The sequence below is a fragment of the Lissotriton helveticus genome, chromosome 11, assembly GCF_964261635.1.
Source record: "Lissotriton helveticus chromosome 11, aLisHel1.1, whole genome shotgun sequence".
Classification (NCBI taxonomy): domain Eukaryota; kingdom Metazoa; phylum Chordata; class Amphibia; order Caudata; family Salamandridae; genus Lissotriton; species Lissotriton helveticus.
In genome coordinates, this window is record NC_136072.1 from 348,966,864 (window position 1) to 348,991,722 (window position 24,859).

Genomic DNA, 24,859 nt, shown 5'->3' on the forward strand with positions numbered 1-24,859 from the left:
CTCACTTATGAAAAATAGTGTTACATTCTCACGGAATGAAGCTCATCTAACCTCTTCTCCTGCACTCTGTATGTTGGTCTCTGATACTCAATATGGATTGTTGTTAAGGATAATCTGTCTTTGTTCCTCCATCCCACTTTCAAAAAGGACACAGTGCTTTGACTGGTTTAGATTCCTTTACTTTTCCCCCTTCTACGTGGCTGGCAGTCATGAATACAGACAGTAAGCTACTGCATAACTTCTGATATCTCATCCTCCTGTGTGGTCAGCTTCCACAAAGACAATTGGTCCAGGGGTGTCTGGCATCACAAAGATGAAGCAAGAAGTTCTCTGACATGAGGTGCCATTCTGTTGCCTAGCAGTCTGACATCATAAAGCTAAAGCAAGATGCTTTCTGACTATAGGGCCACTCTGTTGCGTAGCAGCTGACATCATGAAGCTAAAGGAAGATGTTGTCTGACAGGAGAGCCACTCTGTTGCCTAACAAGGAGTAGGATACATTTATCTTGCTAATGATATGAGTTGCAGGGTAGACAGGATGCCCAACGAAAGGATGAGATGGCAAGAAGAAAGAAATGAGGACTTTATTTAGACTTAAACATTTGTATGAGCGGAAGTTTGAGCATAAGAGTCTCAACTTCACCTTTGCTGAACTGGTAGGATTTGGCTAAAGAGACGATGGAAATGATGCTATTCATAGTTTCTATTATTCCCGTTAACTGTAGCATAACCCTTCCTCTCTATACTTATCAGGTGCCTTAATTGCTACTGGTGTACTGTATCCTAAAACAAAGGAAGTGAGAAGGGTGCGCTGCCACTTGGCTGGCAAAAAGATCTATATCCCAATGTACGTGCTACAATTGTTTAGAGAGTGTTAGCAAATGAGGCAAGGGAATGCCGAGAAGTATGGGAGGTTATAAACACAAATTGAGATTTTATATTTTTTATTGATCTGTTGATATTCACAATAAAACAGACTCCATAGTATTGATTTGGTTACCCTTTATAAAAATCAACACTTTTTTTATTGCTTATACTAAATGTACTAACAGTGGACTTTTCCATCTGCAGATTATACTGAATGTCCAGTAGTGGCAGTGTTTCACAGCAGAGTTTCTCTGAATTGCCGAGACTGAAGGAAAAAAAAAAAGAAGTCTTCTGGCGTACTGCATCATTTTACCAATTTATGTGGTAAGTAAAACTCCCAATCATTCTTTTAGGCATTAAAAAGATGTTAATAGCATCAGAATGTCCTCACTACTTTACAGTGGGAGCCTGTGCCTGAATATAATTTCTGTCAAGATGGAAGTAATATGGATCACATTATGTTGGTCATGATAGTTAATAAAAGACTGACTGACTCAAACTCTACTAAAACCTGCTTTAGATTCTGGTGCTAGCAATGTTCCATTCGAGGAAATTGATGCCTTTGAGGCTGAAATGCACCATCTCACTTATGAAAAATAGTGTTACATTCTCACAGAATGAAGCTCATCTAACCTCTTCTCCTGCACTCTGTATGTTGGTCTCTGATACTCAATATGGATTTTTGTTAAGGATGATCTGTCTTTGTTCCTCCATCCCACTTTCAAAAAGGACACAGTGCTTTGACTGGTTTAGATTCCTTTACTTTTCCCCCTCCTACGTGGCTGGCAGTCATGAATACAGATAGTAAGCTTCTGCATGACTTCTGATATCTCATCCTCCTGTGTGGTCAGCTTCCTCAAAGACAATTGGTCCAGGGGTGTCTGGCATCACAAAGATAAGGCAAGAAGTTGTCTGACATGAGGTGCCATTCTGTTGCCAAGCAGTCTGACATCATAAAGCTAAAGCAAGATGCTTTCTGACTATAGGGCCACTCTGCTGCGTAGCAGCTGACATCATGAAGCTAAAGGAAGATGTTGTCTGACAGGAGAGCCACTCTGTTGCCTAACAAGGAGTAGGATACATTTATCTTGCTAATGATATGAGTTGCAGGGTAGACAGGATGCCCAACGAAAAGATGAGATGGCAAGAAGAAAGAAATTAGGACTTTATTTAGACGTGCACATTTGTATGAACCGAAGTTTGAGCATAAGAGTCTCAACTTCACCTTTGCTGTACTGGTAGGATTTGGCTAAAGATGGAAATGATGCTATTAATAGTTTCTATTATTCCCGTTAACTGTAGCATAACCCTTCCTCTCTATACTTATCAGGTGCCTTGATTGCTATTGGTGTACCATATCCTAAAACAAGGGAAGTGAGAAGGGTGCACTGCCACTTGGCTGGCAAAAAGATCTATATCTCAATGTACGTGCTAGCAGTCTGACATCATAAAGCTAAGCAAGATGCTTTCTTTCTAGAGGGCCACTCTGTTGCGTAGCAGCTGACATCATGAAGGAAAAGGAAGATTTTGTCTGACACGAGAGCCACTCTGTTGCCTAACAAGGTGTAGGATACATTTATCATGGAAATGATATGAGTTGCAGGGTAGACAGAACGCCCAACGAAAAGATGAGATGGCAAGAAGAAAGAAATTAGGACTTTATTTAGACTTAAACATTTGTATGAGCGGAAGTTTGAGCATAAGAGTCTCAACTTCACCTTTGCTGAACTGGTAGGATTTGGCTAAAGAGACGATGGAAATGATGCTATTCATAGTTTCTATTATTCCCGTTAACTGTAGCACAACCCTTCCTCTCTATACTTATCAGGTGCCTTAATTGCTACTGGTGTACCATATCCTAAAACAAGGGAAGTGAGAAGGGTGTGCTGCCACTTGGCTGGCAAAAAGATCTATATCCCAATATACGGGCTACAATTGTTTAGAGAGTGTAAGCAAATGAGGCAAGGGAATGCAGAAAAGTATGGGAGGTTATAAACACCAATTGAGATTTGATTTTTATGTTGAGCTGTTGCCTTTCACAATAAAACAGACTCCATAGTATTGATTTGGTTACCCTTTATAAAAATCAACACTTTTTTTATTGCTTATACTAAATGTACTAACAGTGGACTTTTCCATCTGCAGATTATACTGAATGTCCAGCAGTGGCAGTGTTTCACAGAAGAGTTTCTCTGAATTGCAGAGACTGAAGGAAAAAAAAAAAGTCTTCTGGCGTACTGCATCATTTTACCAATTTATGTGGTAAGTAAAACTCCCAATCATTCTTTTAGGCATTAAAAAGATGTTAATAGCATCAGAATGTCCTCACTACTTTACAGTGGGAGCCTGTGCCTGAATATAACTTCTGTCAAGATGGAAGTAATATGGATCACATTATGTTGGTCATGATAGTTAATAAAAGACTGACTGACTCAAACTCTACTAAACCTGCTTTAGATTCTGGTGCTAGCAATGTTCCATTCGAGGAAATTGATGCCTTTGAGGATGAAATGCACCATCTCACTTATGAAAAATAGTGTTACATTCCCACGGAATGAAGCTCATCTAACCTCTTCTCCTGCACTCTGTATGTTGGTCTCTGGTACTCAATATGGATTGTTGTTAAGGATAATCTGTCTTTGTTCATCCATCCCACTTTCAAAAAGGACACAGTGCTTTGACTGGTTTAGATTCCTTTACTTTTCCCCCTCCTACGTGGCTGGCAGTCATGAATACAGATAGTAAGCTACTGCATAACTTCTGATATCTCATCCTCCTGTGTGGTCAGCTTCCACAAAGACAATTGGTCCAGGGGTGTCTGGCATCACAAAGATAAAGCAAGAAGTTGTCTGACATGAGGTGCCATTCTGTTGCCTAGCAGTCTGACATCATAAAGCTAAAGCAAGATGCTTTCTGACTATAGGGCCACTCTGTTGCGTAGCAGCTGACATCATGAAGCTAAAGGAAGATGTTGTCTGACAGGAGAGCCACTCTGTTGCCTAACAAGGAGTAGGATACATTTATCTTGCTAATGATATGAGTTGCAGGGTAGACAGGATGCCCAACGAAAAGATGAGATGGCAAGAAGAAAGAAATTAGGACTTTATTTAGACTTGCACATTTGTATGAACCGAAGTTTGAGCATAAGAGTCTCAACTTCACCTTTGCTGTACTGGTAGGATTTGGCTAAAGATAGAAATGATGCTATTAATAGTTTCTATTATTCCCGTTAACTGTAGCATAACCCTTCCTCTCTATACTTATCAGGTGCCTTGATTGCTACTGGTGTACCATATCCTAAAACAAGGGAAGTGAGAAGGGTGCACTGCCACTTGGCTGGCAAAAAGATCTATATCCCAATGTACGTGCTAGCAGTCTGACACTTCATAAAGCTAAGCAAGATGCTTTCTTTCTAGAGGGCCACTCTGTTGCGTAGCAGCTGACATCATGAAGGAAAAGGAAGATTTTGTCTGACAAGAGAGCCACTCTGTTGCCTAACAAGGAGTAGGATACATTTATCTTGGAAATGATATGAGTTGCAGGGTAGACAGAATGCCCAACGAAAAGATGAGATGGCAAGAAGAAAGAAATTAGGACTTTATTTAGACTTAAACATTTGTATGAGCGGAAGTTTCAGCATAAGAGTCTCAACTTCACCTTTGCTGAACTGGTAGGATTTGGCTAAAGAGACGATGGAAATTATGCTATTCATAGTTTCTATTATTCCCGTTAACTGTAGCATAACCCTTCCTCTCTATACTTATCAGGTGCCTTGATTGCTACTGGTGTATCATATCCTAAAACAAGGGAAGTGAGAAGGGTGCACTGCCACTTGGCTGGCAAAAAGATCTATATCCCAATGTACGTGCTAGCAGTCTGACATCATAAAGCTAAGCAAGATGCTTTCTTTCTAGAGGGCCACTCTGTTGCGTAGCAGCTGACATAATGAAGCTAAAAGAAGATGTTGTCTGACAGGAGAGCCACTCTGTTGCCTAACAAGGAGTAGGATACATGTATCTTGCTAATGATATGAGTTGCAGGGTAGACAGGATGCCCAACGAAAAGATGAGATGGCAAGAAGAAAGAAATTAGGACTTTATTTAGACTTGCTCATTTGTATGAACCGAAGTTTGAGCATAAGAGTCTCAACTTCACCTTTGCTGTACTGGTAGGATTTGGCTAAAGATGGAAATGATGCTATTAATAGTTTCTATTATTCCCGTTAACTGTAGCATTACCCTTCCTCTCTATACTTATCAGGTGCCTTGATTGCTACTGGTGTACCATATCCTAAAACAAGGGAAGTGAGAAGGGTGCACTGCCACTTGGCTGGCAAAAAGATCTATATCCCAATGTACGTGCTAGCAGTCTGACACTTCATAAAGCTAAGCAAGATGCTTTCTTTCTAGAGGGTCACTCTGTTGCGTAGCAGCTGACATCATGAAGGAAAAGGAAGATTTTGTCTGACAAGAGAGCCACTCTGTTGCCTAACAAGGAGTAGGATACATTTATCTTGGAAATGATATGAGTTGCAGGGTAGACAGAACGCCCAACGAAAAGATGAGATGGCAAGAAGAAAGAAATTAGGACTTTATTTAGACTTAAACATTTGTATGAGCGGAAGTTTCAGCATAAGAGTCTCAACTTCACCTTTGCTGAACTGGTAGGATTTGGCTAAAGAGACGATGGAAATTATGCTATTCATAGTTTCTATTATTCCCGTTAACTGTAGCATAACCCTTCCTCTCTATACTTATCAGGTGCCTTAATTGCTAGTGGTGTACTGTATCCTAAAACAAAGGAAGTGAGAAGGGTGCGCTGCCACTTGGCTGGCAAAAAGATCTATATCCCAATGTACGTGCTACAATTGTTTAGAGAGTGTTAGCAAATGAGGCAAGGGAATGCCGAGAAGTATGGGAGGTTATAAACACAAATTGAGATTTGATTTTTTTATTGAGCTGTTGTTTTCACAATAAAACAGACTCCATAATATTGATTTGGTTACCCTTTATAAAAATCAACACTTTTTTTATTGCTTATACTAAATGTACTAACAGTGGACTTTTCCATCTGCAGATTATACTGAATGTCCAGCAGTGGCAGTGTTTCACAGCAGAGTTTCTCTGAATTGCCGAGACTGAAGGAAAAAAAAAAAGAAGTCTTCTGGCGTACTGCATCATTTTACCAATTTATGTGGTAAGTAAAACTCCCAATCATTCTTTTAGGCATTAAAAAGATGTTAGTAGCATCAGAATGTCCACACTACTTTACAGTGGGAGCCAGTGCCTGAATATAATTTCTGTCAAGATGGAAGTAATATGGATCACATTATGTTGGTCATGATAGTTAATAAAAGACTGACTGACTCAAACTCTACTAAAACCTGCTTTAGATTCTGGTGCTAGCAATGTTCCATTCGAGGAAATTGATGCCTTTGAGGCTGAAATGCACCATCTCACTTATGAAAAATAGTGTTACATTCTCACGGAATGAAGCTCATCTAACCTCTTCTCCTGCACTCTGTATGTTGGTCTCTGATACTCAATATGGATTGTTGTTAAGGATAATCTGTCTTTGTTCCTCCATCCCACTTTCAAAAAGGACACAGTGCTTTGACTGGTTTAGATTCCTTTCCTTTTCCCCCTTCTACGTGGCTGGCAGTCATGAATACAGACAGTAAGCTACTGCATAACTTCTGATATCTCATCCTCCTGTGTGGTCAGCTTCCACAAAGACAATTGGTCCAGGGGTGTCTGGCATCACAAAGATGAAGCAAGAAGTTGTCTGACATGAGGTGCCATTCTGTTGCCTAGCAGTCTGACATCATAAAGCTAAAGCAAGATGCTTTCTGACTATAGGGCCACTCTGTTGCGTAGCAGCTGACATCATGAAGCTAAAGGAAGATGTTGTCTGACAGGAGAGCCACTCTGTTGCCTAACAAGGAGTAGGATACATTTATCTTGCTAATGATATGAGTTGTAGGGTAGACAGGATGCCCAACGAAAAGATGAGATGGCAAGAAGAAAGAAATTAGGACTTTATTTAGACTTGCACATTTGTATGAACCGAAGTTTGAGCATAAGAGTCTCAACTTCACCTTTGCTGTACTGGTAGGATTTGGCTAAAGATAGAAATGATGCTATTAATAGTTTCTATTATTCCCGTTAACTGTAGCATAACCCTTCCTCTCTATACTTATCAGGTGCCTTGATTGCTACTGGTGTACCATATCCTAAAACAAGGGAAGTGAGAAGGGTGCACTGCCACTTGGCTGGCAAAAAGATCTATATCCCAATGTACGTGCTAGCAGTCTGACATCATAAAGCTAAGCAAGATGCTTTCTTTCTAGAGGGCCACTCTGTTGCGTAGCAGCTGACATAATGAAGCTAAAAGAAGATGTTGTCTGACAGGAGAGCCACTCTGTTGCCTAACAAGGAGTAGGATACATGTATCTTGCTAATGATATGAGTTGCAGGGTAGACAGGATGCCCAACGAAAAGATGAGATGGCAAGAAGAAAGAAATTAGGACTTTATTTAGACTTGCTCATTTGTATGAACCGAAGTTTGAGCATAAGAGTCTCAACTTCACCTTTGCTGTACTGGTAGGATTTGGCTAAAGATGGAAATGATGCTATTAATAGTTTCTATTATTCCCGTTAACTGTAGCATTACCCTTCCTCTCTATACTTATCAGGTGCCTTGATTGCTACTGGTGTACCATATCCTAAAACAAGGGAAGTGAGAAGGGTGCACTGCCACTTGGCTGGCAAAAAGATCTATATCCCAATGTACGTGCTAGCAGTCTGACACTTCATAAAGCTAAGCAAGATGCTTTCTTTCTAGAGGGTCACTCTGTTGCGTAGCAGCTGACATCATGAAGGAAAAGGAAGATTTTGTCTGACAAGAGAGCCACTCTGTTGCCTAACAAGGAGTAGGATACATTTATCTTGGAAATGATATGAGTTGCAGGGTAGACAGAACGCCCAACGAAAAGATGAGATGGCAAGAAGAAAGAAATTAGGACTTTATTTAGACTTAAACATTTGTATGAGCGGAAGTTTCAGCATAAGAGTCTCAACTTCACCTTTGCTGAACTGGTAGGATTTGGCTAAAGAGACGATGGAAATTATGCTATTCATAGTTTCTATTATTCCCGTTAACTGTAGCATAACCCTTCCTCTCTATACTTATCAGGTGCCTTAATTGCTAGTGGTGTACTGTATCCTAAAACAAAGGAAGTGAGAAGGGTGCGCTGCCACTTGGCTGGCAAAAAGATCTATATCCCAATGTACGTGCTACAATTGTTTAGAGGTGTTAGCAAATGAGGCAAGGGAATGCCGAGAAGTATGGGAGGTTATAAACACAAATTGAGATTTGATTTTTTTATTGAGCTGTTGTTTTCACAATAAAACAGACTCCATAATATTGATTTGGTTACCCTTTATAAAAATCAACACTTTTTTTATTGCTTATACTAAATGTACTAACAGTGGACTTTTCCATCTGCAGATTATACTGAATGTCCAGCAGTGGCAGTGTTTCACAGCAGAGTTTCTCTGAAATGCCGAGACTGAAGGAAAAAAAAAAAGAAGTCTTCTGGCGTACTGCATCATTTTACCAATTTATGTGGTAAGTAAAACTCCCAATCATTCTTTTAGGCATTAAAAATATGTTAATAGCATCAGAATGTCCACACTACTTTACAGTGGGAGCCAGTGCCTGAATATAATTTCTGTCAAGATGGAAGTAATATGGATCACATTATGTTGGTCATGATAGTTAATAAAAGACTGACAGACTCAAACTCTACTAAAACCTGCTTTAGATTCTGGTGCTAGCAATGTTCCATTCGAGGAAATTGATGCCTTTGAGGCTGAAATGCACCATCTCACTTATGAAAAATAGTGTTACATTCTCACGGAATGAAGCTCATCTAACCTCTTCTCCTGCACTCTGTATGTTGGTCTCTGATACTCAATATGGATTGTTGTTAAGGATAATCTGTCTTTGTTCCTCCATCCCACTTTCAAAAAGGACACAGTGCTTTGACTGGTTTAGATTCCTTTACTTTTCCCCCTTCTACGTGGCTGGCAGTCGTGAATACAGACAGTAAGCTACTGCATAACTTCTGATATCTCATCCTCCTGTGTGGTCAGCTTCCACAAAGACAATTGGTCCAGGGGTGTCTGGCATCACAAAGATAAAGCAAGAAGTTGTCTGACATGAGGTGCCATTCTGTTGCCTAGCAGTCTGACATCATAAAGCTAAAGCAAGATGCTTTCTGACTATAGGGCCACTCTGTTGCGTAGCAGCTGACATCATGAAGCTAAAGGAAGATGTTGTCTGACAGGAGAGCCACTCTGTTGCCTAACAAGGAGTAGGATACATTTATCTTGCTAATGATATGAGTTGCAGGGTAGACAGGATGCCCAACGAAAAGATGAGATGGCAAGAAGAAAGAAATTAGGACTTTATTTAGACTTGCACATTTGTATGAACCGAAGTTTGAGCATAAGAGTCTCAACTTCACCTTTGCTGTACTGGTAGGATTTGGCTAAAGATAGAAATGATGCTATTAATAGTTTCTATTATTCCCGTTAACTGTAGCATAACCCTTCCTCTCTATACTTATCAGGTGCCTTAATTGCTAGTGGTGTACTGTATCCTAAAACAAAGGAAGTGAGAAGGGTGCGCTGCCACTTGGCTGGCAAAAAGATCTATATCCCAATGTACGTGCTACAATTGTTTAGAGAGTGTTAGCAAATGAGGCAAGGGAATGCCGAGAAGTATGGGAGGTTATAAACACAAATTGAGATTTGATTTTTTTATTGAGCTGTTGTTTTCACAATAAAACAGACTCCATAATATTGATTTGGTTACCCTTTATAAAAATCAACACTTTTTTTATTGCTTATACTAAATGTACTAACAGTGGACTTTTCCATCTGCAGATTATACTGAATGTCCAGCAGTGGCAGTGTTTCACAGCAGAGTTTCTCTGAATTGCCGAGACTGAAGGAAAAAAAAAAAGAAGTCTTCTGGCGTACTGCATCATTTTACCAATTTATGTGGTAAGTAAAACTCCCAATCATTCTTTTAGGCATTAAAAAGATGTTAGTAGCATCAGAATGTCCACACTACTTTACAGTGGGAGCCAGTGCCTGAATATAATTTCTGTCAAGATGGAAGTAATATGGATCACATTATGTTGGTCATGATAGTTAATAAAAGACTGACTGACTCAAACTCTACTAAAACCTGCTTTAGATTCTGGTGCTAGCAATGTTCCATTCGAGGAAATTGATGCCTTTGAGGCTGAAATGCACCATCTCACTTATGAAAAATAGTGTTACATTCTCACGGAATGAAGCTCATCTAACCTCTTCTCCTGCACTCTGTATGTTGGTCTCTGATACTCAATATGGATTGTTGTTAAGGATAATCTGTCTTTGTTCCTCCATCCCACTTTCAAAAAGGACACAGTGCTTTGACTGGTTTAGATTCCTTTCCTTTTCCCCCTTCTACGTGGCTGGCAGTCATGAATACAGACAGTAAGCTACTGCATAACTTCTGATATCTCATCCTCCTGTGTGGTCAGCTTCCACAAAGACAATTGGTCCAGGGGTGTCTGGCATCACAAAGATGAAGCAAGAAGTTGTCTGACATGAGGTGCCATTCTGTTGCCTAGCAGTCTGACATCATAAAGCTAAAGCAAGATGCTTTCTGACTATAGGGCCACTCTGTTGCGTAGCAGCTGACATCATGAAGCTAAAGGAAGATGTTGTCTGACAGGAGAGCCACTCTGTTGCCTAACAAGGAGTAGGATACATTTATCTTGCTAATGATATGAGTTGTAGGGTAGACAGGATGCCCAACGAAAAGATGAGATGGCAAGAAGAAAGAAATTAGGACTTTATTTAGACTTGCACATTTGTATGAACCGAAGTTTGAGCATAAGAGTCTCAACTTCACCTTTGCTGTACTGGTAGGATTTGGCTAAAGATAGAAATGATGCTATTAATAGTTTCTATTATTCCCGTTAACTGTAGCATAACCCTTCCTCTCTATACTTATCAGGTGCCTTGATTGCTACTGGTGTACCATATCCTAAAACAAGGGAAGTGAGAAGGGTGCACTGCCACTTGGCTGGCAAAAAGATCTATATCCCAATGTACGTGCTAGCAGTCTGACATCATAAAGCTAAGCAAGATGCTTTCTTTCTAGAGGGCCACTCTGTTGCGTAGCAGCTGACATAATGAAGCTAAAAGAAGATGTTGTCTGACAGGAGAGCCACTCTGTTGCCTAACAAGGAGTAGGATACATGTATCTTGCTAATGATATGAGTTGCAGGGTAGACAGGATGCCCAACGAAAAGATGAGATGGCAAGAAGAAAGAAATTAGGACTTTATTTAGACTTGCTCATTTGTATGAACCGAAGTTTGAGCATAAGAGTCTCAACTTCACCTTTGCTGTACTGGTAGGATTTGGCTAAAGATGGAAATGATGCTATTAATAGTTTCTATTATTCCCGTTAACTGTAGCATAACCCTTCCTCTCTATACTTATCAGGTGCCTTGATTGCTACTGGTGTACCATATCCTAAAACAAGGGAAGTGAGAAGGGTGCACTGCCACTTGGCTGGCAAAAAGATCTATATCCCAATGTACGTGCTAGCAGTCTGACACTTCATAAAGCTAAGCAAGATACTTTCTTTCTAGAGGGTCACTCTGTTGCGTAGCAGCTGACATCATGAAGGAAAAGGAAGATTTTGTCTGGCAAGAGAGCCACTCTGTTGCCTAACAAGGAGTAGGATACATTTATCTTGGAAATGATATGAGTTGCAGGGTAGACAGAACGCCCAACGAAAAGATGAGATGGCAAGAAGAAAGAAATTAGGACTTTATTTAGACTTAAACATTTGTATGAGCGGAAGTTTCAGCATAAGAGTCTCAACTTCACCTTTGCTGAACTGGTAGGATTTGGCTAAAGAGACGATGGAAATGATGCTATTCATAGTTTCTATTATTCCCGTTAACTGTAGCATAACCCTTCCTCTCTATACTTATCAGGTGCCTTAATTGCTAGTGGTGTACTGTATCCTAAAACAAAGGAAGTGAGAAGGGTGCGCTGCCACTTGGCTGGCAAAAAGATCTATATCCCAATGTACGTGCTACAATTGTTTAGAGGTGTTAGCAAATGAGGCAAGGGAATGCCGAGAAGTATGGGAGGTTATAAACACAAATTGAGATTTGATTTTTTTATTGAGCTGTTGTTTTCACAATAAAACAGACTCCATAATATTGATTTGGTTACCCTTTATAAAAATCAACACTTTTTTTATTGCTTATACTAAATGTACTAACAGTGGACTTTTCCATCTGCAGATTATACTGAATGTCCAGCAGTGGCAGTGTTTCACAGCAGAGTTTCTCTGAAATGCCGAGACTGAAGGAAAAAAAAAAAGAAGTCTTCTGGCGTACTGCATCATTTTACCAATTTATGTGGTAAGTAAAACTCCCAATCATTCTTTTAGGCATTAAAAATATGTTAATAGCATCAGAATGTCCACACTACTTTACAGTGGGAGCCAGTGCCTGAATATAATTTCTGTCAAGATGGAAGTAATATGGATCACATTATGTTGGTCATGATAGTTAATAAAAGACTGACAGACTCAAACTCTACTAAAACCTGCTTTAGATTCTGGTGCTAGCAATGTTCCATTCGAGGAAATTGATGCCTTTGAGGCTGAAATGCACCATCTCACTTATGAAAAATAGTGTTACATTCTCACGGAATGAAGCTCATCTAACCTCTTCTCCTGCACTCTGTATGTTGGTCTCTGATACTCAATATGGATTGTTGTTAAGGATAATCTGTCTTTGTTCCTCCATCCCACTTTCAAAAAGGACACAGTGCTTTGACTGGTTTAGATTCCTTTACTTTTCCCCCTTCTACGTGGCTGGCAGTCGTGAATACAGACAGTAAGCTACTGCATAACTTCTGATATCTCATCCTCCTGTGTGGTCAGCTTCCACAAAGACAATTGGTCCAGGGGTGTCTGGCATCACAAAGATAAAGCAAGAAGTTGTCTGACATGAGGTGCCATTCTGTTGCCTAGCAGTCTGACATCATAAAGCTAAAGCAAGATGCTTTCTGACTATAGGGCCACTCTGTTGCGTAGCAGCTGACATCATGAAGCTAAAGGAAGATGTTGTCTGACAGGAGAGCCACTCTGTTGCCTAACAAGGAGTAGGATACATTTATCTTGCTAATGATATGAGTTGCAGGGTAGACAGGATGCCCAACGAAAAGATGAGATGGCAAGAAGAAAGAAATTAGGACTTTATTTAGACTTGCACATTTGTATGAACCGAAGTTTGAGCATAAGAGTCTCAACTTCACCTTTGCTGTACTGGTAGGATTTGGCTAAAGATAGAAATGATGCTATTAATAGTTTCTATTATTCCCGTTAACTGTAGCATAACCCTTCCTCTCTATACTTATCAGGTGCCTTGATTGCTACTGGTGTACCATATCCTAAAACAAGGGAAGTGAGAAGGGTGCACTGCCACTTGGCTGGCAAAAAGATCTATATCCCGATGTACGTGCTAGCAGTCTGACATCATAAAGCTAAGCAAGATGCTTTCTTTCTAGAGGGCCACTCTGTTGCGTAGCAGCTGACATCATGAAGGAAAAGGAAGATTTTGTCTGACAAGAGAGCCACTCTGTTGCCTAACAAGGAGTAGGATACATTTATTTTGGAAATGATATGAGCTGCAGGGTAGACAGAATGCCCAACAAAAAGATGAGATGGCAAGAAGAAAGAAATGAGGACTTTATTTAGACTTAAACATTTGTATGAGCGGAAGTTTGAGCATAAGAGTCTCAACTTCACCTTTGCTGAACTGGTAGGATTTGGCTAAAGAGACGATGGAAATGATGCTATTCATAGTTTCTATTATTCCCGTTAACTGTAGCATAACCCTTCCTCTCTATACTTATCAGGTGCCTTAATTGCTAGTGGTGTACTGTATCCTAAAACAAAGGAAGTGAGAAGGGTGCGCTGCCACTTGGCTGGCAAAAAGATCTATATCCCAATGTACGTGCTACAATTGTTTAGAGAGTGTTAGCAAATGAGGCAAGGGAATGCCGAGAAGTATGGGAGGTTATAAACACAAATTGAGATTTGATTTTTTTATTGAGCTGTTGATTTTCACAATAAAACAGACTCCATAGTATTGATTTGGTTACCCTTTATAAAAATCAACACTTTTTTTATTGCTTATACTAAATATACTAACAGTGGACTTTTCCATCTGCAGATTATACTGAATGTCCAGCAGTGGCAGTGTTTCACAGCAGAGTTTCTCTGAATTGCCGAGTCTGAAGGAAAAAAAAAAAGAAGTCTTCTGGCGTACTGCATCATTTTACCAATTTATGTGGTAAGTAAAACTCCCAATCATTCTTTTAAGCATTAAAAAGATGTTAATAGCATCAGAATGTCCACACTACTTTACAGTGGGAGCCAGTGCCTGAATATAATTTCTGTCAAGATGGAAGTAATATGGATCACATTATGTTGGTCATGATAGTTAATAAAAGACTGACTGACTCAAACTCTACTAAAACCTGCTTTAGATTCTGGTGCTAGCAATGTTCCATTCGAGGAAATTGATGCCTTTGAGGCTGAAATGCACCATCTCACTTATGAAAAATAGTGTTACATTCTCACGGAATGAAGCTCATCTAACCTCTTCTCCTGCACTCTGTATGTTGGTCTCTGATACTCAATATGGATTGTTGTTAAGGATAATCTGTCTTTGTTCCTCCATCCCACTTTCAAAAAGGACACAGTGCTTTGACTGGTTTAGATTCCTTTACTTTTCCCCCTTCTACGTGGCTGGCAGTCATGAATACAGACAGTAAGCTACTGCATAACTTCTGATATCTCATCCTCCTGTGTGGTCAGCTTCCACAAAGACAATTGGTCCAGGGGTGTCTGGCATCACAAAGATGAAGCAAGAAGTTGTCTGACATGAGGTGCCATTCTGTTGCCTAGCAGTCTGACATCATAAAGCTAAAGCAAGATGCTTTCTGACTATAGGGCCACTCTGTTGCGTAGCAGCTGACATCATGAAGCTAAAGGAAGATGTTGTCTGACAGGAGAGCCACTCTGTTGCCTAACAAGGAGTAGGATACATTTATCTTGCTAATGATATGAGTTGCAGGGTAGACAGGATGCCCAACAAAAAGATGAGATGGCAAGAAGAAAGAAATTAGGACTTTATTTAGACTTGCACATTTGTATGAACCGAAGTTTGAGCATAAGAGTCTCAACTTCACCTTTGCTGTACTGGTAGGATTTGGCTAAAGATAGAAATGATGCTATTAATAGTTTCTATTATTCCCGTTAACTGTAGCATAACCCTTCCTCTCTATACTTATCAGGTGCCTTGATTGCCACTGGTGTACCATATCCTAAAACAAGGGAAGTGAGAAGGGTGCACTGCCACTTGGCTGGCAAAAAGATCTATATCCCAATGTACGTGCTAGCAGTCTGACATCATAAAGCTAAGCAAGATGCTTTCTTTCTAGAGGGCCACTCTGTTGCGTAGCAGCTGACATCATGAAGCTAAAAGAAGATGTTGTCTGACAGGAGAGCCACTCTGTTGCCTAACAAGGAGTAGGATACATGTATCTTGCTAATGATATGAGTTGCAGGGTAGACAGGATGCCCAACGAAAAGATGAGATGGCAAGAAGAAAGAAATTAGGACTTTATTTAGACTTGCTCATTTGTATGAACCGAAGTTTGAGCATAAGAGTCTCAACTTCACCTTTGCTGTACTGGTAGGATTTGGCTAAAGATGGAAATGATGCTATTAATAGTTTCTATTATTCCCGTTAACTGTAGCATAACCCTTCCTCTCTATACTTATCAGGTGCCTTGATTGCTACTGGTGTACCATATCCTAAAACAAGGGAAGTGAGAAGGGTGCACTGCCACTTGGCTGGCAAAAAGATCTATATCCCAATGTACGTGCTAGCAGTCTGACACTTCATAAAGCTAAGCAAGATGCTTTCTTTCTAGAGGGCCACTCTATTGCGTAGCAGCTGACATCATGAAGGAAAAGGAAGATTTTGTCTGACAAGAGAGCCACTCTGTTGCCTAACAAGGAGTAGGATACATTTATCTTGGAAATGATATGAGTTGCAGGGTAGACAGAATGCCCAACGAAAAGATGAGATGGCAAGAAGAAAGAAATTAGGACTTTATTTAGACTTAAACATTTGTATGAGCGGAAGTTTCAGCATAAGAGTCTCAACTTCACCTTTGCTGAACTGGTAGGATTTGGCTAAAGAGACGATGGAAATTATGCTATTCATAGTTTCTATTATTCCCGTTAACTGTAGCATAACCCTTCCTCTCTATACTTATCAGGTGCCTTAATTGCTAGTGGTGTACTGTATCCTAAAACAAAGGAAGTGAGAAGGGTGCGCTGCCACTTGGCTGGCAAAAAGATCTATATCCCAATGTACGTGCTACAATTGTTTAGAGAGTGTTAGCAAATGAGGCAAGGGAATGCCGAGAAGTATGGGAGGTTATAAACACAAATTGAGATTTGATTTTTTTATTGAGCTGTTGTTTTCACAATAAAACAGACTCCATAATATTGATTTGGTTACCCTTTATAAAAATCAACACTTTTTTTATTGCTTATACTAAATGTACTAACAGTGGACTTTTCCATCTGCAGATTATACTGAATGTCCAGCAGTGGCAGTGTTTCACAGCAGAGTTTCTCTGAAATGCCGAGACTGAAGGAAAAAAAAAAAGAAGTCTTCTGGCGTACTGCATCATTTTACCAATTTATGTGGTAAGTAAAACTCCCAATCATTCTTTTAGGCATTAAAAATATGTTAATAGCATCAGAATGTCCACACTACTTTACAGTGGGAGCCAGTGCCTGAATATAATTTCTGTCAAGATGGAAGTAATATGGATCACATTATGTTGGTCATGATGGTTAATAAAAGACTGACAGACTCAAACTCTACTAAAACCTGCTTTAGATTCTGGTGCTAGCAATGTTCCATTCGAGGAAATTGATGCCTTTGAGGCTGAAATGCACCATCTCACTTATGAAAAATAGTGTTACATTCTCACGGAATGAAGCTCATCTAACCTCTTCTCCTGCACTCTGTATGTTGGTCTCTGATACTCAATATGGATTGTTGTTAAGGATAATCTGTCTTTGTTCCTCCATCCCACTTTCAAAAAGGACACAGTGCTTTGACTGGTTTAGATTCCTTTACTTTTCCCCCTTCTACGTGGCTGGCAGTCGTGAATACAGACAGTAAGCTACTGCATAACTTCTGATATCTCATCCTCCTGTGTGGTCAGCTTCCACAAAGACAATTGGTCCAGGGGTGTCTGGCATCACAAAGATAAAGCAAGAAGTTGTCTGACATGAGGTGCCATTCTGTTGCCTAGCAGTCTGACATCATAAAGCTAAAGCAAGATGCTTTCTGACTATAGGGCCACTCTGTTGCGTAGCAGCTGACATCATGAAGCTAAAGGAAGATGTTGTCTGACAGGAGAGCCACTCTGTTGCCTAACAAGGAGTAGGATACATTTATCTTGCTAATGATATGAGTTGCAGGGTAGACAGGATGCCCAACGAAAAGATGAGATGGCAAGAAGAAAGAAATTAGGACTTTATTTAGACTTGCACATTTGTATGAACCGAAGTTTGAGCATAAGAGTCTCAACTTCACCTTTGCTGTACTGGTAGGATTTGGCTAAAGATAGAAATGATGCTATTAATAGTTTCTATTATTCCCGTTAACTGTAGCATAACCCTTCCTCTCTATACTTATCAGGTGCCTTGATTGCTACTGGTGTACCATATCCTAAAACAAGGGAAGTGAGAAGGGTGCACTGCCACTTGGCTGGCAAAAAGATCTATATCCCGATGTACGTGCTAGCAGTCTGACATCATAAAGCTAAGCAAGATGCTTTCTTTCTAGAGGGCCACTCTGTTGCGTAGCAGCTGACATCATGAAGGAAAAGGAAGATTTTGTCTGACAAGAGAGCCACTCTGTTGCCTAACAAGGAGTAGGATACATTTATTTTGGAAATGATATGAGTTGCAGGGTAGACAGAATGCCCAACAAAAAGATGAGATGGCAAGAAGAAAGAAATGAGGACTTTATTTAGACTTAAACATTTGTATGAGCGGAAGTTTGAGCATAAGAGTCTCAACTTCACCTTTGCTGAACTGGTAGGATTTGGCTAAAGAGACGATGGAAATGATGCTATTCATAGTTTCTATTATTCCCGTTAACTGTAGCATAACCCTTCCTCTCTATACTTATCAGGTGCCTTAATTGCTAGTGGTGTACTGTATCCTAAAACAAAGGAAGTGAGAAGGGTGCGCTGCCACTTGGCTGGCAAAAAGATCTATATCCCAATGTACGTGCTACAATTGTTTAGAGAGTGTTAGCAAATGAGGCAAGGGAATGCCGAGAAGTATGGGAGGTTATAAACACAAATTGAGATTTGATTTTTTTATTGAGCTGTTGATTTTCACAATAAAACAGACTCCATAGTATTGATTTGGTTACCCTTTATAAAAATCAACACTTTTTTTTATTGCTTATACTAAATATACTAACACTGGACTTTTCCATCTGCAGATTATACTGAATGTCCAGCAGTGGCAGTGTTTCACAGCAGAGTTTCTCTGAATTGCCGAGACTGAAGGAAAAAAAAAAAGAAGTCTTCTGGCGTACTGCATCATTTTACCAATTTATGTGGTAAGTAAAACTCCCAATCATTCTTTTAGGCATTAAAAAGATGTTAATAGCATCAGAATGTCCACACTACTTTACAGTGGGAGCCAGTGCCTGAATATAATTTCTGTCAAGATGGAAGTAATATGGATCACATTATGTTGGTCATGATAGTTAATAAAAGACTGACTGACTCAAACTCTACTAAAACCTACTTTAGATTCTGGTGCTAGCAATGTTCCATTCGAGGAAATTGATGCCTTTGAGGCTGAAATGCACCATCTCACTTATGAAAAATAGTGTTACATTCTCACGGAATGAAGCTCATCTAACCTCTTCTCCTGCACTCTGTATGTTGGTCTCTGATACTCAATATGGATTGTTGTTAAGGATAATCTGTCTTTGTTCCTCCATCCCACTTTCAAAAAGGACACAGTGCTTTGACTGGTTTAGATTCCTTTACTTTTCCCCCTTCTACGTGGCTGGCAGTCATGAATACAGACAGTAAGCTACTGCATAACTTCTGATATCTCATCCTCCTGTGTGGTCAGCTTCCACAAAGACAATTGGTCCAGGGGTGTCTGGCATCACAAAGATGAAGCAAGAAGTTGTCTGACATGAGGTGCCATTCTGTTGCCTAGCCGTCTGACATCATAAAGCTAAAGCAAGATGCTTTCTGACTATAGGGCCACTCTGTTGCGTAGCAGCTGACATCATGAAGCTAAAGGAAGATGTTGTCTGACAGGAGAGCCACTCTGTTGCCTAACAAGGAGTAGGATACATTTATCTTGCTAATGATATGAGTTGCAGGGTAGACAGGATGCCCAACAAAAAGATGAGATGGCAAGAAGAAAGAAATTAGGACTTTATTTAGACTTGCACATTTGTATGAACCGAAGTTTGAGCATAAGAGTCTCAACTTCACCTTTGCTGTACTGGTAGGATTTGGCTAAAGATAGAAATGATGCTATTAATAGTTTCTATTATTCCCGTTAACTGTAGCATAACCCTTCCTCTCTATACTTATCAGGTGCCTTGATTGCCACTGGTGTACCATATCCTAAAACAAGGGAAGTGAGAAGGGTGCACTGCCACTTGGCTGGCAAAAAGATCTATATCCCAATGTACGTGCTAGCAGTCTGACATCATAAAGCTAAGCAAGATGCTTTCTTTCTAGAGGGCCACTCTGTTGCGTAGCAGCTGACATCATGAAGCTAAAAGAAGATGTTGTCTGACAGGAGAGCCACTCTCTTGCCTAACAAGGAGTAGGATACATGTATCTTGCTAATGATATGAGTTGCAGGGTAGACAGGATGCCCAACGAAAAGATGAGATGGCAAGAAGAAAGAAATTAGGACTTTATTTAGACTTGCTCATTTGTATGAACCGAAGTTTGAGCATAAGAGTCTCAACTTCACCTTTGCTGTACTGGTAGGATTTGGCTAAAGATGGAAATGATGCTATTAATAGTTTCTATTATTCCCGTTAACTGTAGCATAACCCTTCCTCTCTATACTTATCAGGTGCCTTGATTGCTACTGGTGTACCATATCCTAAAACAAGGGAAGTGAGAAGGGTGCACTGCCACTTGGCTGGCAAAAAGATCTATATCCCAATGTACGTGCTAGCAGTCTGACACTTCATAAAGCTAAGCAAGATGCTTTCTTTCTAGAGGGCCACTCTATTGCGTAGCAGCTGACATCATGAAGGAAAAGGAAGATTTTGTCTGACAAGAGAGCCACTCTGTTGCCTAACAAGGAGTAGGATACATTTATCTTGGAAATGATATGAGTTGCAGGGTAGACAGAATGCCCAACGAAAAGATGAGATGGCAAGAAGAAAGAAATTAGGACTTTATTTAGACTTAAACATTTGTATGAGCGGAAGTTTCAGCATAAGAGTCTCAACTTCACCTTTGCTGAACTGGTAGGATTTGGCTAAAGAGACGATGGAAATTATGCTATTCATAGTTTCTATTATTCCCGTTAACTGTAGCATAACCCTTCCTCTCTATACTTATCAGGTGCCTTAATTGCTAGTGGTGTACTGTATCCTAAAACAAAGGAAGTGAGAAGGGTGCGCTGCCACTTGGCTGGCAAAAAGATCTATATCCCAATGTACGTGCTACAATTGTTTAGAGAGTGTTAGCAAATGAGGCAAGGGAATGCCGAGAAGTATGGGAGGTTATAAACACAAATTGAGATTTGATTTTTTTATTGAGCTGTTGTTTTCACAATAAAACAGACTCCATAATATTGATTTGGTTACCCCTTATAAAAATCAACACTTTTTTTATTGCTTATACTAAATGTACTAACAGTGGACTTTTCCATCTGCAGATTATACTGAATGTCCAGCAGTGGCAGTGTTTCACAGCAGAGTTTCTCTGAATTGCAGAGACTGAAGAAAAAAAAGAAAAAGGAAGTCTTCTGGCGTACTGCATCATTTTACCAATTTATGTGGTAAGTAAAACTCCCAATCATTCTTTTAGGCATTAAAAAGATGTTAATAGCATCAGAATGTCCACACTACTTTACAGTGGGAGCCAGTGCCTGGATATAATTTCTGTCAAGATGGAAGTAATATGGATCACATTATGTTGGTCATGATAGTTAATAAAAGACTGACTGACTCAAACTCTACTAAAACCTGCTTTAGATTCTGGTGCTAGCAATGTTCCATTCGAGGAAATTGATGCCTTTGAGGCTGAAATGCACCATCTCACTTATGAAAAATAGTGTTACATTCTCACGGAATGAAGCTCATCTAACCTCTTCTCCTGCACTCTGTATGTTGGTCTCTGATACTCAATATGGATTGTTGTTAAGGATAAACTGTCTTTGTTCCTCCATCCCACTTTCAAAAAGGACACAGTGCTTTGACTGGTTTAGATTCCTTTACTTTTCCCCCTTCTACGTGGCTGGCAGTCATGAATACAGACAGTAAGCTACTGCATAACTTCTGATATCTCATCCTCCTGTGTGGTCAGCTTCCACAAAGACAATTGGTCCAGGGGTGTCTGGCATCACAAAGATGAAGCAAGAAGTTCTCTGACATGAGGTGCCATTCTGTTGCCTAGCAGTCTGACATCATAAAGCTAAAGCAAGATTCTTTCTGACTATAGGGCCACTCTGTTGCGTAGCAGCTGACATCATGAAGCTAAAGGAAGATGTTGTCTGACAGGAGAGCACTCTGTTGCCTAACAAGGAGTAGGATACATTTATCTTGCTAATGATATGAGTTGCAGGGTAGACAGGATGCCCAACGAAAAGATGAGATGGCAAGAAGAAAGAAATTAGGACTTTATTTAGACTTGCACATTTGTATGAACCGAAGTTTGAGCATAAGAGTCTCAACTTCACCTTTGCTGTACTGGTAGGATTTGGCTAAAGATAGAAATGATGCTATTAATAGTTTCTATTATTCCCGTTAACTGTAGCATAACCCTTCCTCTCTATACTTATCAGGTGCCTTGATTGCTACTGGTGTACCATATCCTAAAACAAGGGAAGTGAGAAGGGTGCACTGCCACTTGGCTGGCAAAAAGATCTATATCCCAATGTACGTGCTAGCAGTCTGACACTTCATAAAGCTAAGCAAGATGCTTTCTTTCTAGAGGGCCACTCTGTTGCGTAGCAGCTGACATCATGAAGGAAAAGGAAGATTTTGTCTGACAAGAGAGCCACTCTGTTGCCTAACAAGGAGTAGGATACATTTATCTTGGAAATGATATGAGTTGCAGGGTAGACAGAATGCCCAACGAAAAGATGAGATGGCAAGAAGAAAGAAATTAGGACTTTATTTAGACTTAAACATTTGTATGAGCGGAAGTTTCAGCATAAGAGTCTAAACTTCACCTTTGCTGAACTGGTAGGATTTGGCTAAAGAGACGATGGAAATTATGCTATTCATAGTTTCTATTATTCCCGTTAACTGTAGCATAACCCTTCCTCTCTATACTTATCAGGTGCCTTAATTGCTAGTGGTGTACTGTATCCTAAAACAAAGGAAGTGAGAAGGGTGCGCTGCCACTTGGCTGGCAAAAAGATCTATATCCCAATGTACGTGCTACAATTGTTTAGAGAGTGTTAGCAAATGAGGCAAGGGAATGCCGAGAAGTATGGGAGGTTATAAACACAAATTGAGATTTGATTTTTTTATTGAGCTGTTGTTTTCACAATAAAACAGACTCCATAATATTGATTTGGTTACCCTTTATAAAAATCAACACTACTAAATGTACTAACAGTGGACTTTTCCATCTGCAGATTATACTGAATGTCCAGCAGTGGCAGTGTTTCACAGCAGAGTTTCTCTGAAATGCCGAGACTGAAGGAAAAAAAAAAAGAAGTCTTCTGGCGTACTGCATCATTTTACCAATTTATGTGGTAAGTAAAACTCCCAATCATTCTTTTAGGCATTAAAAAGATGTTAATAGCATCAGAATGTCCACACTACTTTACAGTGGGAGCCAGTGCCTGAATATAATTTCTGTCAAGATGGAAGTAATATGGATCACATTATGTTGGTCATGATAGTTAATAAAAGACTGACTGACTCAAACTCTACTAAAACCTGCTTTAGATTTTGGGGCTAGCAATGTTCCATTCGAGGAAATTGATGCCTTTGAGGCTGAAATGCACCATCTCACTTATGAAAAATAGTGTTACATTCTCACGGAATGAAGCTCATCTAACCTCTTCTCCTGCACTCTGTATGTTGGTCTCTGATACTCAATATGGATTGTTGTTAAGGATAATCTGTCTTTGTTCCTCCATCCCACTTTCAAAAAGGACACAGTGCTTTGACTGGTTTAGATTCCTTTACTTTTCCCCCTCCTACGTGGCTGGCAGTCATGAATACAGATAGTAAGCTACTGCATAACTTCTGATATCTCATCCTCCTGTGTGGTCAGCTTCCACAAAGACAATTGGTCCAGGGGTGTCTGGCATCACAAAGATAAAGCAAGAAGTTGTCTGACATGAGGTGCCATTCTGTTGCCTAGCAGTCTGACATCATAAAGCTAAAGCAAGATGCTTTCTGACTATAGGGCCACTCTGTTGCGTAGCAGCTGACATCATGAAGCTAAAGGAAGATGTTGTCTGACAGGAGAGCCACTCTGTTGCCTAACAAGGAGTAGGATACATTTATCTTGCTAATGATATGAGTTGCAGGGTAGACAGGATGCCCAACGAAAAGATGAGATGGCAAGAAGAAAGAAATTAGGACTTTATTTAGACTTGCACATTTGTATGAACCGAAGTTTGAGCATAAGAGTCTCAACTTCACCTTTGCTGTACTGGTAGGATTTGGCTAAAGATAGAAATGATGCTATTAATAGTTTCTATTATTCCCGTTAACTGTAGCATAACCCTTCCTCTCTATACTTATCAGGTGCCTTGATTGCTACTGGTGTACCATATCCTAAAACAAGGGAAGTGAGAAGGGTGCACTGCCACTTGGCTGGCAAAAATATCTATATCCCGATGTACGTGCTAGCAGTCTGACATCATAAAGCTAAGCAAGATGCTTTCTTTCTAGAGGGCCACTCTGTTGCGTAGCAGCTGACATCATGAAGGAAAAGGGAGATTTTGTCTGACAAGAGAGCCACTCTGTTGCCTAACAAGGAGTAGGATACATTTATCTTGGAAATGATATGAGTTGCAGGGTAGACAGAATGCCCAACAAAAAGATGAGATGGCAAGAAGAAAGAAATTAGGACTTTATTTAGACTTAAACATTTGTATGAGCGGAAGTTTGAGCATAAGAGTCTCAACTTCACCTTTGCTGAACTGGTAGGATTTGGCTAAAGAGACGATGGAAATGATGCTATTCATAGTTTCTATTATTCCCGTTAACTGTAGCATACCCCTTCCTCTCTATACTTATCAGGTTCCTTAATTGCTACTGGTGTACTGTATCCTAAAACAAAGGAAGTGAGAAGGGTGCGCTGCCACTTGGCTGGCAAAAAGATCTATATCCCAATGTACGTGCTACAATTGTTTAGAGAGTGTTAGCAAATGAGGCAAGGGAATGCCGAGAAGTATGGGAGGTTATAAACACAAATTGAGATTTGATTTTTTTATTGAGCTGTTGTTTTCACAATAAAACAGACTCCATAATATTGATTTGGTTACCCTTTATAAAAATCAACACTTTTTTTATTGCTTATACTAAATGTACTAACAGTGG